Here is a 16,014-nt window from a genome sequence, read left to right as displayed (position 1 = left end):
ATCCAGACAGAAGTTAAAGAGACCCGCTTAAACAGACAAGGCAGGCAAAAACTTGGCAGAGAATAAGGGAAGATTGATTAATTAAACTGCATTTATTTCAAAACAAGAGATCTGACATCAAGGCAAATGAACCCAGGGCATAGTTGGGAACATGGGTCTGGATGTCATAACTATTACAGAAACCTGGCTGAGGGAGAGACAGGACTGGCAGCTGAATGTTCAAGAGTACAGTTTAGATTAGATTAGATTAGATTCCCTACAGTATGGAAACAGGCCCTTCGGCCCAACAAGTCCACACCAACCCTCCGAAGAGTAATCCGCACAGACCCATTCCTTTTACCTTATATTTACCCCTGACTAATACACCTACGAGTATTGATAATTTAGCATGGTCAATTCATCTGTCCTGCACATCTTTGGAGTGTGAGAGGAAACCCATGCAGACCTGGGGAGAATGTGCAAACTCCACGTAGTCAGTTGGCCGAGGGGGGAAAATCGAACCCAGGTCCCTGGTGCTGTGAGGCAACAGTGCTAACCACTGGGCCACCATGCTACCTATAAGAAGGATAGAAAGGGAGTCTAGAGATGACGGGGTAGCATTTTTTATTAGCAAAATATCACAACACTACTTAGAGAGGATATTCCTGAGGAATCATCCAGAGAAGCTACATGGGTGGAACTGAGAAATAAGAAAGGAGCAATGACTTTGATTGGATTGCGCTACAGGCACGCCAATAGTCAATGGAAATTTGTGGAGCAAATATGTGAGGAGATGTCATAACTATTACAGAATTTTGGGGCAGCACGGTGGCATAGTGGTTAGCACTGCTGCCTCACAGCGCCAGGGACCTGGGTTCAATTCCCGCCTCAGGCGACTGACTGTGTGGAGTTTGCACGTTCTCCCCGTGTCTGCGTGGGTTTCCTCCGGATGCTCCGGTTTCCTCCCAACAGTCCAAAGATGTGCGGGTCAGGTGAATTGGCCATGCTAAATTGCCCGTAGTGTTAGGTAAGGGGTATATGTAGGGGTATGGGTGGGTTGCGCTTCGGCGGGTCGGTGTGGACTTGTTGGGCCGAAGGGCCTGTTTCCACATTGTAAGTAATCTAATGATGTCAGATACCTGTAAGAATAACCTGATAGTAAAGTAGGGGATTTTAACTTTCCAAACATAGACTGGGATTGCTATAGTGTTAAGGGCTTGGATGAGGAAGAATTTGTTAAGTGTGTACAAGAAAACTTTCACAACCGAATATGTAGATCACCCTACTACACAAGAGACAAAGTTTGACGACCTCTTGGAAAGTAAGGCAGGGCAAGTGAGTGAGGTTTAGTTTGGGAACACTTTGGGACCAGTGATCATAATTCCATTAGCTTAAATAGTTATGGAAAAGGATAGGCTTGGTCCACAAGTTAGAGTACTAAATTTGGGCAAAGCCAATTTTGATGGTATGAGACAGGAACTTTCAAAGGTTGATTTGGGGAAACTGTTTGCAGATAAAAGGGACGTCTAGCAAGTGGGAGGCTTTCAAAAGTGAGATAATGAGAGTTCAGGGTCAGCATGTTTTTGTTAGTGTGAAGGATAAGGCTGCTGGTGTAGGAAAAGCTGGATGACTAGAGATATTGAGACTGGTCAAGAAGAAGAACTAGACATATGTCAAGAATAGATAGCTGGAATTAAGTGAATCCCTTGAGGAGTATTGGGAGTGTAGGAGTACACTTAAGAGGAAAGTCAGGAGGGCAATAAAAGGGACACGAGATAACTTTGGCAAATAGGATAAAGCAGACGATAAAGAAAACCTACAAGTATACAAAGGGCAGAAGAATAATTAGGGAGAGAATAGGGCACCTAAAACATCAAAGCCATCTATTTTTGGAATCACAGGAGATGGATGAGATCCTAAACAACTATCTCATGTCAGTATTTACCACAAAGAAAGTCAAGGAAGCTAGGGAACTTGGGGAAACAAATAGTAATTTCTTGAAAAGACTCCACATTTCAGAGGAAGTGGTTGGAGATCTTAAGACGTATAAATGTAGGTAAACTCCGAAGACCTGATCAAATGGATATTGTGGGAAGATAGGGAAGAAATTGTGTGGCCCTCTGCTGAGATATTTGTTTCACAGACAGCCATGGGTGGGGTGACTGGAAGGTGGCTAATGACGTGCCAACATTTAAGAAAGGTGGCATGGAGAAACCAGGAACAACAGACTAGTGAGCCTAACGTCAGTGGTGGGTAAGTTGTTGGAGGGGATTCTGAGAGACACATCTACAAGCAGTTAGAAAGGCAAGGAATGAATAGAGATAGTCAGCATGGCTTTGTGTGGGAAATCGTATCTCACAAATTTGAGTATTTTGAAGTGATCAAGAAGATACGTTAAGACAGAACAGTTGACACCGTCTACATGGACTTAGGCAAGGCCTTTGACAAGATTCCATATGGTAAACTTGTTCATAAGAATAGATCACATGGGATCCGGAGAGTGCTAGCCAATTGGATACAAAATTGGCTTGACAGGAAGAGACAGAAGATGGTGGTTGAGACTGGAGGTCTGTGACCAGTGGTGTACCACAAGGATCGGCATTGAGTCCACAGTTGTTCATAATTTATACAGATGATTTAGTTGAGAATACAGAAAGCACAGTTAGTTCATTTGTGGATTACAGCAAAGTTGGTGGTATAGTTAATAGTGAAGAAGGCTATCTAAGAGTAAAATAAGATCTCTATCAACTGGGTGAGCGGGTAGGGGAATGGCAGATGGAGTTTAATTTAGATAAGTGTGAGGTAGTGGATTTGATAAGACAAACCAGGGCAAGTCTTACACAGCCAATGCAAGGGCCTAGGAGTGTTGTTGAACAGAGAGACCTGGGGTGAATGTACATAGTTCCTTCAAAGTGGCACACAAACAGATAAGATAGTAAAGAATGCATTTGACATGCTTGCTTTCATCAGTCAGAGTACTGAGTATAGGAGTTGGGGCATCATGTCATGGCTTTACAAAATATTGGTAAAACTACATACCTGGTCAGTATAAGCATGTTGGGTCAAAGGGCCTGTTTCTATTCTTATAACTCCATCCCATCGCCAAGCCACCCTTCATTTACACATGGACAGTCCTTGACACTGATCCAGCTTCCTCAGAGCCAGCTCTCAGACTGAACAGAACCCCTGACACTCCTGTTTATATTTTTTTTCCTGTTGCAGAGTTTATGGGAGTTTGTTTTTCTTTTTTCCCCCAGCACCCATGTTGTGTGAGTGTAGGTGAGGGCCTGTTTCTATGTTGTATGACTCTTTGACTAGGAGATTGCAGTGTCTCATTCTGTAATTATTTTTGTCTAATATTAAAGGGAACTATATCGTTTGTTCACACATATAGAAACTTGAGTGAGGTCAGCCATATGAGATTGTAAAAATGTCAACAACCTTCTTAGACTAATGCACGTCAGGAATTTTGTGAGCTCAGCGGTAGTGTCCCCACCTCGAAGGCCTGGAGACCTGATGAAGGAGCAGCACTCTGCAAGCTAGTGCTTCCAATTAAACCTGTTGGACTATAACCTGGTTTTGTGTGGGATTTTTGACTTTGAACACAGGTATATTATTGACTCAGAGCCTGGTAAAGAAATATCTTAATTTTTAAAATGAGCAAAAGCTTGGTCAAGTCATAGACATTAGGAAGTGACTTAGAGGAGAGTGAGATGGAAAGATTAAGGGAGTTGGACAATGCATAGAAGTGAGTATTTGCCTTAAATTCTTTCAAATTAATCAGGGACTTAATTCAAGCTATATTGGATACAAGCATGCTGTCCCAAGCATTACAGGATATAATAAGAACTTCTGGTGATCTACTGTGCTACCTCTTGTCGTGTTCTGCAGAAGTCTATGTTCTTTCATCCTTGTGAAACTGTTCACTGTGCTGCTGAGAAAGTATTTTGAATCAACATGTTTGTACAGATTTCTGACACACCACTGGGGCAGGCGGGTCTTGAGACCAAATTTCTTGGCCCAGAGATAGAGGCACTACCACTGTGCTACAAGAACGGTATAAGCTATTTTAAGTTAACCTTTTATAAAGCATCTCCACAACAGGGGGAACTTGAACTGAAATCTTGAAAGATACTCCCACTTCATCAGAAGAATACCAGGAACATAAGCAAGGTGAAAAGAGTGAAGGATCTGCCCCTAAGTGGTCTCAAAATGCCAACATTTCAGTTACCAGCACAATGCATGGACTGTACTGCTCACTGACATTCCAGGCACAAATCACATGCATAATCAGTGATGTTCCTGAGCTCTAATTGGTTTGAGCCATTCTGGATGGGTTTTTGATTGGTTAGACGGTGCTTGATCGATTTCTGAATGGTTCCTTCGGGGTAAGGGTCATCTCCTGACATCACTTCCTGTCATCTCCTGACTGGCTCCTCAAGTTGTCAGTTACCTATGGGATCATTCTGTTCATCATAGTTTTCTTTGAAGTTGACGGTGAATGAAAGCTTTTTTTTTAGCACCTGTCTATTTGAGATAAAATTGCATATAATGTCAAATTTCTTATGATTAATATTTTGTTCTCACCATCCCAAATTGACCTATAAGCATCCTGTACAAATTCCATTGAAGATAGAGACTTATCAGAATTTGGTTCATGTCTGTTTCAGAGTGATTGTTACTGCTTGAAGTGAAGATAATTTTTTTAAAATGCTAAAATGTGGCACACAGACTTAACCTTACTATGGCTGAATTAGGTTACTCCAAACTTAACATTCACACAGCAATGTGTAGTAACTTATTTAAAACTAAGAAAGTAAGGATACATTTCAGAAATACAGAACAAATTAAAAGTACTATATAGCAATTTAAAACCTTGCAGAGTTCAGCTCTTAAATTCTCAGGATCAGAGTAAATATCGTTCTGTTATAATGTGTGACTCATTAACATAAATTTGCTATAACGTGATTGACAAATTGGGGACACTTCTAAAGTACAAACTTTCAAGTGTGTATTGGCCATAACATGATTCCAGCCCCATTAGATTAAATGGTGCTACTATTACGTGATTTTCTTATAACACGGGATTGCATGAGAACGGAAGTACTTCGATATAGCAAAACCAATTGTATATAAACTTGTTACACATTTTAAAAGAAGTAACTATTCCCCATCAATGTACTTTAAAGTGTGGCCCTGCACCAGCCAATGAATATATGATGCACCCCATCGAAGCTGAAAGCTTCCGCAGTCAAAAGACCATTAATGCGTGAGTGTTCTATGTTGACGAATATTATGCAGAATACAATGTGAGATTAATTGTTTAAAATACCTTCATCACAAACTGTTCCTAGTGAGCTAGCACATACCTAAAACTCCTAAAACTCTTACCAATAGAGATCACTCCTGGTTTTCACTCCTTTACTAAAAGTTCTTAAAGTCGCATTTTTATCAAATATTTCTTACTTAGCTCAGCTTTTGAAGACATCATGGTGCTTTCATCTCTGTTTCTCCCTATTCCCACGTACTGATACTCCTTTCCAAGCTCGTTCAGACAAATGATCCGTTTTGCTTGTCTATGCTAAACATTTCTCAGTCCTGATGGGTTCCAGAACATAAGAACCCCCAGGAGCAGGAGCAATTCAGTTCCGTGAACCTGCTCTGCCAATTGATATGACCAGGACTGATCTCATCTTGGACTCAACTCCATTTTCCTTCCTGGTCTCCATAAGCATTCAACTTGTTACTAGTTTGGGGCAGAAGGTAGATCAGTGGTTAGCACTGCTACCTCATAGCACCAGGGACTTATGTTCAATTCCAACCATGGATGACTGCATGGAGTTTGCATGTTCTCCCTATGTCTGCATGGGTTTCTTCCAGGTGGTCTAATTTCCCGTCAGAGTCCAAAGATGTGCAAGTTAGGTGGATTGGCCATGCTGTGGTGTCCAGGATGTTCAGGTCAGGTGGGTTAGCTATAGTAGAATGTGGGGATATGGAGAGAGGGTGGATGATCTTGAGGAGTCACTGTAGATTTCATGAGCCAAGTGGCTTCTTTCTTCACTGTAGGGTTTCTATGATTAATTAAAAATCTGACTATCTCCTCATTAAATTGATTCTGTCCCTGCATCCACTGCACCCTGAAGGAGTGAATTCATAGATTTGTGACCGTTTGAGAGAACTAATTTCTCCTCTGTCACCCTTCATCAAAACTCTGTTCTACATTCCCCCACAAAGGGAAACACCCACTCTGTATCCACTTTTGCGTTATATATTTCTCAGTTAGATCTCTTCATCTTTCCAAACGCAACCAAGTACAGGCCTAAACTGCTCACTCTTTCCTTAGAAGACAAATATTCCATCTTTGGAATTAAAAGAACTTCCGGATTTTTGCATTGACCAAAATTCCCAAGTTCGTTGTTCCGTGTCTTTTCAGAATATAGAGGATGAAAATTGGAAAAATTACAACCTTGCAGAGTTTAAACTTGTGCTTTTCAAATATTTCTGTTTGAGGACCCCGCTCCCCCCCCCCCCCCCCGAAAATATTGCCACATCTCCAAATTTCAAAGAGGATGTGGCCCCATCATTGCATGAAATATTTTTGAGTTTTCAGCAACAAAAATGATACACTGGTGATGAAAGGGAAGAAGTGTCAGCCTGCCTGCTTAGCTTGGAAAACAAAGACACTGACAATGATAGTGAGAGGAATTACTGACATTCTGGTCACAATTTGTTTATGTTTAAACCGAAAGATCAGGGGAACAGAAAGGGTTAACCTCAGCGACCATCTGGCATGGCAGCACAGCAGCTGTGACACGTTACTAGATGTTCCTGAGATTGAGCCCAACTTAAGTAGCTCTGTCAATTCTGACAAATACGTAGCCAATTCGATTCTCCTGTTTTCATGGCTGCCAGTAATCTAATGGATCCTGAAGGAGCCTCCATTTACAGGGCACGAGAAAGAAAGTGAAAAATGAAGGTGTCACATTATTTGATTTTGTTTTGCAAGAGTCACCCTTGTTTCACATAAAAATCATTTCCCTTCATGTGAGAAGATTGGGTAACAGTATGGGACCAATTTTTCAGACAGTAGCTTTGACATTCTGAAGGCAAATTGAACATAAAGCCAGAGACCTGGCGACAATAATCTGCAATGCAGTCTAGTTTTGTTAAGTGCAGGTATGAAAATAGCCACTGGCACTCCAGAGAGCAGACAGTCGCCAAGTCTAAAGATTTTGTTTGTTTCATATCTTCGTATTTTCTTTAGTTTCCTTGTGGGGAGGAGTGAGCAGTATTGCCTTGGACGGATTAGCAAACTAATCGTCAACCTATTCAACAACATCAGGAACACTGTTCATTGCCAACAAGTCCTGAAGTGGGACTGACATCTGAAGCTTTAGGGTCCATGGCAGCGCTCATCATCATCATTGCTGGCTGTCAGTCACAGAGGAGGCCGACACTCGCCCATTCACTGAGTGAGTCTGCTGGTGGCGGTACAGTCCGATGCAGCTACCACACACTGTGCTACACTTGGGGCAGAAGATGGTTATGGGAAGGGGGTGGGTGGGGCGTTGGAGTGGCAGCGTGCTCCTTGTACTGTTTTCCATGGCTACCACTTCTTCCCGACGGCAATTCTTGAGGTGCTTGACCCCTTCGCGGATGCTCCTTGTCCTCTATGGATGGTCTTGGGTCAGTAATTCCCAGGTGTCGGTGGGAATGCTGCATTTCACCCATGAGGCTTTGAGGGCATCCCTGAAGCTCTTCCTCTGTCCACTTGGGCTTACCTGCCATTTGGGAGCTGGGAGTAGAGCACTTGCTCAGGGAGTCTTGTGTCGGTCATGTGGACAATGTGCCCAGCCCATCGCAGCTAATCAGTGCTTCAATGTGGGGGATGTTGGCCTGGTTGAGATGTCGGTGTTGGTGCGTCTGTCTTCCCAAGAAATTCCCAGGATCTTGCTCAGGCAGTGTTGGTGGGACTGCTCTAGTGCCTTGAGGTCCCTGCTGTAGATAGTCCACATCTTATAGCCATATAGGAGTGTAGAACCTACCACTGCAGACAGGGAAGGTGTGGTGAATGGTCCAGCCCCTTCATCCGTGCAGCATTATGACCAGTGTTCATGCAGAGAGCAAGTAACAGCCAGCGTTTAAACTCAACCTTTAACATTATAAAATGTCCCAAAGCATTCAGCTTCTTGTTGTAGCGTTTTATCAAATGGAATTTGACATTGAGACCCTCTGGAAAATTTTCGGCCAAACACTTGGCCAAGGCAATTGAATTAAAAGGAAGTCTTATTGAAGGAGAGAGGGGCAGAGAGGTCTAGGGAGGAAATTCCAAAGCTTGGGACCTTGGCAGCTGAAGACAATTTTCTCAGTGGTGTAGCAATTAACATTGGAGATACACAAGAAAGACAGAGATCCTAGAGAGTTGGTGGGCTGGGTAAAGACACTGGGAGCTGGGGAGAAGAAGCCATGGGAAAGTTTGAAAAGAAGGATGAATATTTTAAAATCAACAACTGTACTCAAACATATTGGGGCAAATGACCAGCTCCCTTGTAATTTCAATATGTTTAGCAATTTGAGTTCCTAGCATGGGGAACAGAGAACATATTGCTTAATAGTAGGAATATTCCTGCTAGCACAGTGGTTGGTGCTGCTTACAGCATCAGGGGTCTGGGTTCAATTCCACCCCAGGGGAGACTGTGCAAATGGATCATATTATTTTCCATGTTTTACTGGCAGACACCTAAACCAGGTGTTAGGTTGTTTTATCGATGCAGATCATGGTTCCTGATTTCCCTTTGTAGAAGTTGGACTATTATCAGTGGGGAAGGGTTGACCATAGATTGATCAGATCTTTTCACTAATTACTGTGGACAAGGTAGCAGCTGCCAAATAAGGATTAGAGTCTGGAGAAAAACAAAGAGAATTAGAAAGGGGATTTTTTTTAAGTTTAGTTGTATGTTTGTATAAATGCTGGAAGAAACATCAAAGAAGCACTTCGCAGGAGGCTCCACAGCACTAATGATGTCTCCTAGCCAGGGGACGAAACGTTTGCAACAAAAACTTCCAGCTCGGTGAACAGAACCACTACAACAAGCACCCGAGCTACAAATCTTCGCACAAACTTTGAAGTTGTATGTTTGAAACATACCAATATGATACTTGAGAGAAATGGTTTTTTTGTCAAGGATATGGGAAAAATAATCTTAAAAACAGAGGCAGGCAATTCACCAAGAAGTTAATAATCCACTCTTCAAAAAAAAGGTTGGGGGCAGTGTGGCACTCATGCCCATTTAAAAGCCAAATATGTAGGGTGCTCGATCAATTAATAACTTTAAATCTGCTATATTATTGATTTTTCAAGTTACAAAGGGCTTAGGAATCAAGATGGCGGATGAATTTAAGATACAGACTCAATAGCCAAATAGCCTACTCCTGTTCCTATGCTTTTGACAAAATATATTATATTGATATCTTCTATTGGTCCCAGAAGGAACATGAAAGTTTTGGGGACAGAAACAATTATACATTGGAGCCAGTAACATTGGAGTTGAAAATTGCTTAACCTTTTAAACATGGTTAAAAATCACACAACACCAGGTTATAGTCCAACAGGTTTATTTGGAAGCACTAGCTTTCGGAGCACTGCTCCTTTATCTGATTGTTCAGAACTCCAAAAGCTAGTGTTTCCAAATAAACCTGTTGAACTATAAACTAGTGTAGTGTGATTTTTTTAAACTTTGCACATCCCAGTCCAACACCATCATCTCCACATCATGACTTTTAAACATGAATTCTTTACTGTCTCTTCCTAGCAGAGTCCCTCTGCTAGTACATGTGTGTACAGTAGCCTCAAATGGACAAACTGCACAGGGCAATTTTGACTACACTACATCCTCCTGGTTACAATTACCCATTGGACAGCTGTTGCTGGACACACTGGCACCTCTTGCTTCTGCCCAGCCCCACCAGCCCTCTCCCTGCTTCTGGGGTGATGTGCCTATGGGGTGTAATAGGCTTCGCTGGTTTGTCCGTTTCATTTAGCTGAGGTTCAATGTCCAATTTCAGACTTGCATCTGACTTCTGCACCAAGCCCACATCCTGAATAGTCACCATGGAATAATGATGTGGATAATTCTTTCAGACCTATTTGTTTTGTTGCATCCCCTTCCCCAACATTTGTCTCACATGCAGCCAAGGAACAGAAATGTGTTCCCAATGTTGCTGCCTGGCCAACTATTCATAATTCTTCTTTGGTTATCATGCCCTTTCCTACAGTTTTATAGAACTGCACTGTCTCCCATACAGAATATTTTCATTCAACTCATAGCTGTCTGACTCTGAATCCTAGCATACGTCCATTGGATCCTGTAAGAGAATGTAACCACATTAACGTGGCCCACAATAGGCTCAAAATAATAAGAACGCTCAGAAGGAAAACCCTTGAAAATCCTGCAGAAATGTGATCCCAGCAGGAACATCCCAAAACAATTTTTTTTAACTTCTTTATTCATTCAGAGGATGAGGGCATTACTGCCCAGGCAGCATTTATTGCCCAGAGGGCAGTTACAAATCTGTTCATGGCTGTGGAGTCACATGTAGGCCAGATGGCTCTTTTCATCGCTAAAGGGCATTAGTGAATCAAATGGGTTTCCCAGCAATCACCAAGCTCTTAAATCCAGATATTTATTGAATTTAAGTTCCAGGTCCCCAGAACATTCTCTGTCCAGCATTAATACCACGAGGCCATCACTTCCCCATCTGCACTGTTCCTCACCTAACCTTTGCAAAGCCAATGTGCCTCTATAATTTGACTGCCAGAGGTCAGTAGATTAATCTTTACTCTCTCTTCCCAGATGCTGCAAGACCTGCTGCATGGTTTCCAGTATTTTCCAGTGTTGGAGGCGTTTTGCTCTGTGCTAATGTCTTGTGTGTGGCTGACAGAGATGGAATGAAAATGAATTATAGGAGCTGACCCCCTCAGGAAGCAGGTTGGGCTGGGGCTAGTGCTGGAGGAGTTCAACAGAACCCAGGAGAGTGTACTTGCCAAGGGATTTGTTTAATTGGTGACATTATCTGCAAATTTATGTCACTGAGAATCTGGATAAACACTCCAGAGATGTGGAAAATATTAAATGTTCCCATTGGGTCCATGTGAAATCAGTCATTATGGGTCACAGTGAAACAGCCATATGTACCATTAGTTTGAAAAGTGCAGCAGCTGTAATAATTAAACTGTTTTCATTATTTGAATTTGATTGAATTATAACCTTTTTGTTTTACTACCTCCAGCTGTGTTGTTCCGAGCTTAATGCATCTTACATTTTCTCCTCATTTCCTCCTTTTACATTTCATTTGCTGCCTTTTTTTAAATTATTTTCAGGAACTTGAAAGCTTTGTGAATTCCAACCTCTTTCCGGACATCTCGCTGTATGTACCTGGCCACTTACTGAGTACATTTGTCATCACAGGTATCCCTTTACTCCGAAGTCTGCAGGAAGGATGTTCCCAGGGATTAGGCAAAAGTGAGGACTGCAGATGCTGGAGATCAGAGTCTAGATTAGAGTGGTGCTGGAAAAGTGGTGCCTTTCCCAGCACCACTCTAATCTGTTCCCAGTGACTAGGCAACCCAGAACCAGGGGCTTCTCATCTAATGATAAAAGATAGGCCATTTAGAACAGAGCTGAGGAGAAATGTCTTCACCCAGAGAGTGTTGAGCCTGTGGAATTCTCTGCCACCTAAGTTCGTAGAGAACAAAACATTGAGTGTTTTCAAAAGAGAGTTGGAAATAGTTCTTAGGATGAATGGAATCAAAGGTATGGGGAGAGAATGGGAACAGGGCACTGGGTTGGATGATCACCATGATTATATTGAATGGTGGAGCAGGCTTGAAGGGCCGAATGGTCCACTCCTGCTGGTACTCTCTATGTTTTCCACATCAGCACCTGCCCCCACAGTCTGCCTTTGGCAACCTCCTTAATAATCCTGAGAACACCATATTTTAAAGTATTTTTTCAGATATAATTTTGTTTTATTGTATCGCTAAACTGTGCCCCACTCCAGCCCTCTGAATCTTTGCATTCCTCCAATTTTGAACTCTTGTCATGAGGACTTTAGTTGTCCTGACCTGAAACTTTGAGACACAATACACGTACCGAGGAACAGGAATAGAGCTTTTGTAACGTTAAACCTGCTCCATCAGTCAACAAGATCATGACAGATCTGATTTTCACCTCATATTCCTGCACATCTCCAGTCATCTTTTATGGTAATCAAGAATCTATCTCAGCCTCAAAAACACTTAAAGAAGGGAAAGTAAAAAGGACAAAAAGGTGGGAGGAGGGAAGGAAGAGTAGAAAGGAGGAGGGATAAGGAAGACAGGGCGATGGGAGAATGGAGGTTGGAAGAACAGAGGGTTGGTTGGAAGGAGAAATACAGAGGAGATTGAGAAAGAGAGGAAATGGAGAAAGGGAAGGATTCAGGAAAGCTAATAGCAATATTTTAGTATAGGGAATTGCATGCGAGAGTAAATATTATTCTTCAGTTATGCAGGACTTTTGTGAGATTGCATCTGGATTTTTGCGTACAGTACTGGTCACTGTACTTACAGGAGGATGTTAAAGGATTGGAAGTGGTTGAGAAAAGATTCACTTGACTACTACCTGAAAGGAGTGGATTGCCTCATGAGGGAAGTGTACAGGCTTGGGCTGTATCCTCAGAAGTTTAGAGGAGTCCGAGATGAGTCAATGAGACAGACAAGATCCTGAAGGGCTGCATGAAGGCTGACTTCAAGAAATGCTGTAGGGCCATCAACACTTGAGGGGGGACTTTAACAAGGTTTATAAAATCATGAGAGGCATGTGGAAAATGAATAGCCAAGGTTGTTTCCCTGGGGTGGGGGAGTCCAGAACTAGTGAGCATAGGCTTAAGGTGAGAGGGGAAAGATATAAAAGAGACCTACGGGCAACTTTTTCACGCAGAGGGTGGTACGTGTATGAAATAATCTGCCACAGAAAATGCTAGAGGCTACAACATTTAAAAGGCATCTGGATGGGTATTTGAATAGGAAGCGTTTAGAGGGAGATGGGGCAAGAGTGTGGTGTTGGAAAAGCACAGCAGATCAGGCAGCAACCGAGGAGCAGGGAAATCGACGTTTCGGGATAGGCTTTTGCCTGAAATATTTATTTCCCTGCTCCTCGGATGCTGCATGACCTGCTGTGCCTTACCAGCACCACACTCTTGACTGTAATCTCCAGTACACACTTTTGCATTAGAGAGATATGGGCCAAGTGCTAGCAAATGGGACTAGATTAGTTTGGGATATCTGGTCAGCATGGATGAGTTGGGCTTTTATTAGATTTTATTTATTTATTAGATTCCCTACAGTGTGGAAACAGGTCCTTCAACCCAACCAGTCCACACTGACCCTCTGAAGAGTAACCCACCCAGACCCATTTCCTTCTGGCTAATGCACCGAGCATTATGGGCAATTTAGCATGGGAAATTCACCTAATCTGCACATCTTTGAAGTGTAGGAGGAAACCGGAGCCACCCAGACACAGGGAGAATGTACAAACTCCACACAGAGAGTCGCCCGAGGCTGGAATCAAACCTGGGTCCCTGGTGCTGTGAGGCAGCAGTGCTTACCACTGAGCCACTGTGCTGCTGAAGGGTCTGTTTCCACTCTGTACTGCTCAGTGATGCTATGAGTGCCAAGCATGTTTATTGTGAAAGGTGGAACATAAATACATGTTTTGCTCATTTATATAAAAGTTATGATGATATATTTTCCATTTTTTCTTAAATATTTGCCAAAAACCTAAATTCATAATTGAGAGAAGATCAAACCCCCAAGCCTTGGCAGATGTGAGCACAGATGGCTTCCATTAGTTGTTTTGGAACAAAATTTTTCCGTTTTGTAACTAATTATGCTGCACTCTTGAATCATGTTTATGCTGTTGTAAAATATGGTTTTATTAATGGTTACTGCAGCCCGTTTGTTGCAAAATGAATATCCAACCCATGCCATCTTTGGAACAATGGGTTGAAAAATCTCTCACTTTCATTCCTGACCTTTTCTGATCTTCACACAGTGAGGAAGAGCAGGTTCACTCATGGGAGCCTTGAGATTCTTCCATTTGATTTGAGATGAGTGCAAAAGTCTTCTGTAATGTCTATCTTCCCAGTGCTTAACCATGTTTATATGTCCAGACCCTATTGGGATAAAGAGACTCCTTACAATTACTGGTTGGGAAAAGTCTTCCAAATCAATAAAGGTTGTACCTTCAATATAATTACATTAATCTTTTCATTCAAAACATTTTGAAACTATAGTCTGAAGGCTTTTTTTTTGCCCAGTCAAACTGTGCCAAGGGATTAAACTTGTTGAAACCTTTTAGAATAAGATCAATCCATTCAGCCCCTTGAGCCATGTTCCACTTTTCAATTACATTATGATTCCTATGTGCCTCAGTTCCATTTACTTTCCATGATTAGTTGGCTTGGTTGGCTGGACAGCTGGTTTGCGATGTAGATAGAAGCCAACTGTGTAAGTCCAATCCCCACATTGGTCATGGTCACCATGAAGGTCCTGCCTTTTTATTAATGTCCCTCACATGAGGTGTGGTGATCCTCAGGTTAATCTCCTCATCACCTGTCTCTCTCTGTGAGAGAAAGTGAGCACTGCAGATGCTGGTGATCAGAGTCGAAGAGTGTACTGATGGAAAAGCACAGCCGGTCAGACAGCACCCGAGAAGCAGACGAATCAATGTCTCAGGCATAAACCCTTCATCAGGAATGAGGGGGTGGTCCAAGGGGGCTGAGAGATAGATGGGAGGGGGTGGGACTGGGGCAAGGTAGCTGGGAATGCGATAGGTAGATGAAGGTGGGGTGAGGATGATTGGTCAGAGAGGAGGGTGGAGCGGATAGGTGGGAAGAAAGATGGACAGGTCAAGAGGGTGGTGCTGAGTTGGAAGGTTGGATCTTGGATGAGGTGGGGGAGGGGAAATGAAACTGGTGAAATCCACATTGATGCCATGAGGTTGGAGGGTCCCAAGGTGAAAGATGAGGCATTCTTCCTCCAGGTGTCAGGTGGTAAGGGTTTGGCGGTGGAGGAGGCCCAGGACCTGCATGTTCTTGGTGGAGTAGGAGGGGGAGTTAAAGTGTTTGGCCACACGACGATGGGGTTGTTTAGTGCATGTGTCCCGGAGATGTTCTCTGAAGCGTTCCAAAAGTAGTCATCCTATCTCCCCAATGTAGAGGATACCATATTGGGAGCAATGGGCACAGTAGATGACGTTTGTGTGGAAGTGCAGCTAAATCTCTGTTGGATGTGGAAGGCTCTTTTGGGGCCTTGAATGGAGGTGAGGGGGGAGATGTGGGTGCAGGTTTTGCTATTCCTGCAGTGGCAGGGGAAGGTTGGGTTGGTGGTGGTGGCGGGTGGTGTGTGGACTTGACAAGGGAGTTGTGGAGGGAATGGTCTTTCCTTATTCCCAAAATGCTATCCCTTATTCCCAATTCCTCCGCCTCCGCTGCATCTCTTCCCCGAAGGACCATTTCCACCACAGAACCTACCAGACATCCTCCTTCTTCAAAAACCACAAATTCCCCTCCCACATGGTCAATGATGCCCTCCAGCACATCTCCACTTCCTGCATTTCTGCCATCGAACCCCACCCCTCCAACTGCAACAAGGACAGAATTCTTCCCCCCACCTCCCCCCCCACCCCCGGTCCTCACCTTCCACCCCACCAACCTCCATATATATTTCCACCACCTATAAACAGACTCCCCCACCATGGATATATTTCCCTCCTCCCCCCATTTGTGTTCTGTAAAGACCATTCCCTCCGCGATTCTCTTGTTAGGTCCACACTCCTCACCAACCCACCATCCCCTCCTGCAAATGCAAAACCTGCACCACACCTTTGCCCTCACCTCCATCCAAGGTCCCAAAGGAGCCTGCCACATCCATCGGCGATTTACCTGCACTTCCACACATGTCACCTACCGTATCCGTTGCTCCCGATGTGGTATCCT

The sequence above is a fragment of the Hemiscyllium ocellatum genome, chromosome 24 (assembly GCF_020745735.1).
Source record: "Hemiscyllium ocellatum isolate sHemOce1 chromosome 24, sHemOce1.pat.X.cur, whole genome shotgun sequence".
Classification (NCBI taxonomy): domain Eukaryota; kingdom Metazoa; phylum Chordata; class Chondrichthyes; order Orectolobiformes; family Hemiscylliidae; genus Hemiscyllium; species Hemiscyllium ocellatum.
The sequence above is the reverse complement of the archived record's forward strand: the minus strand, read 5'-3'. Positions refer to the sequence as shown.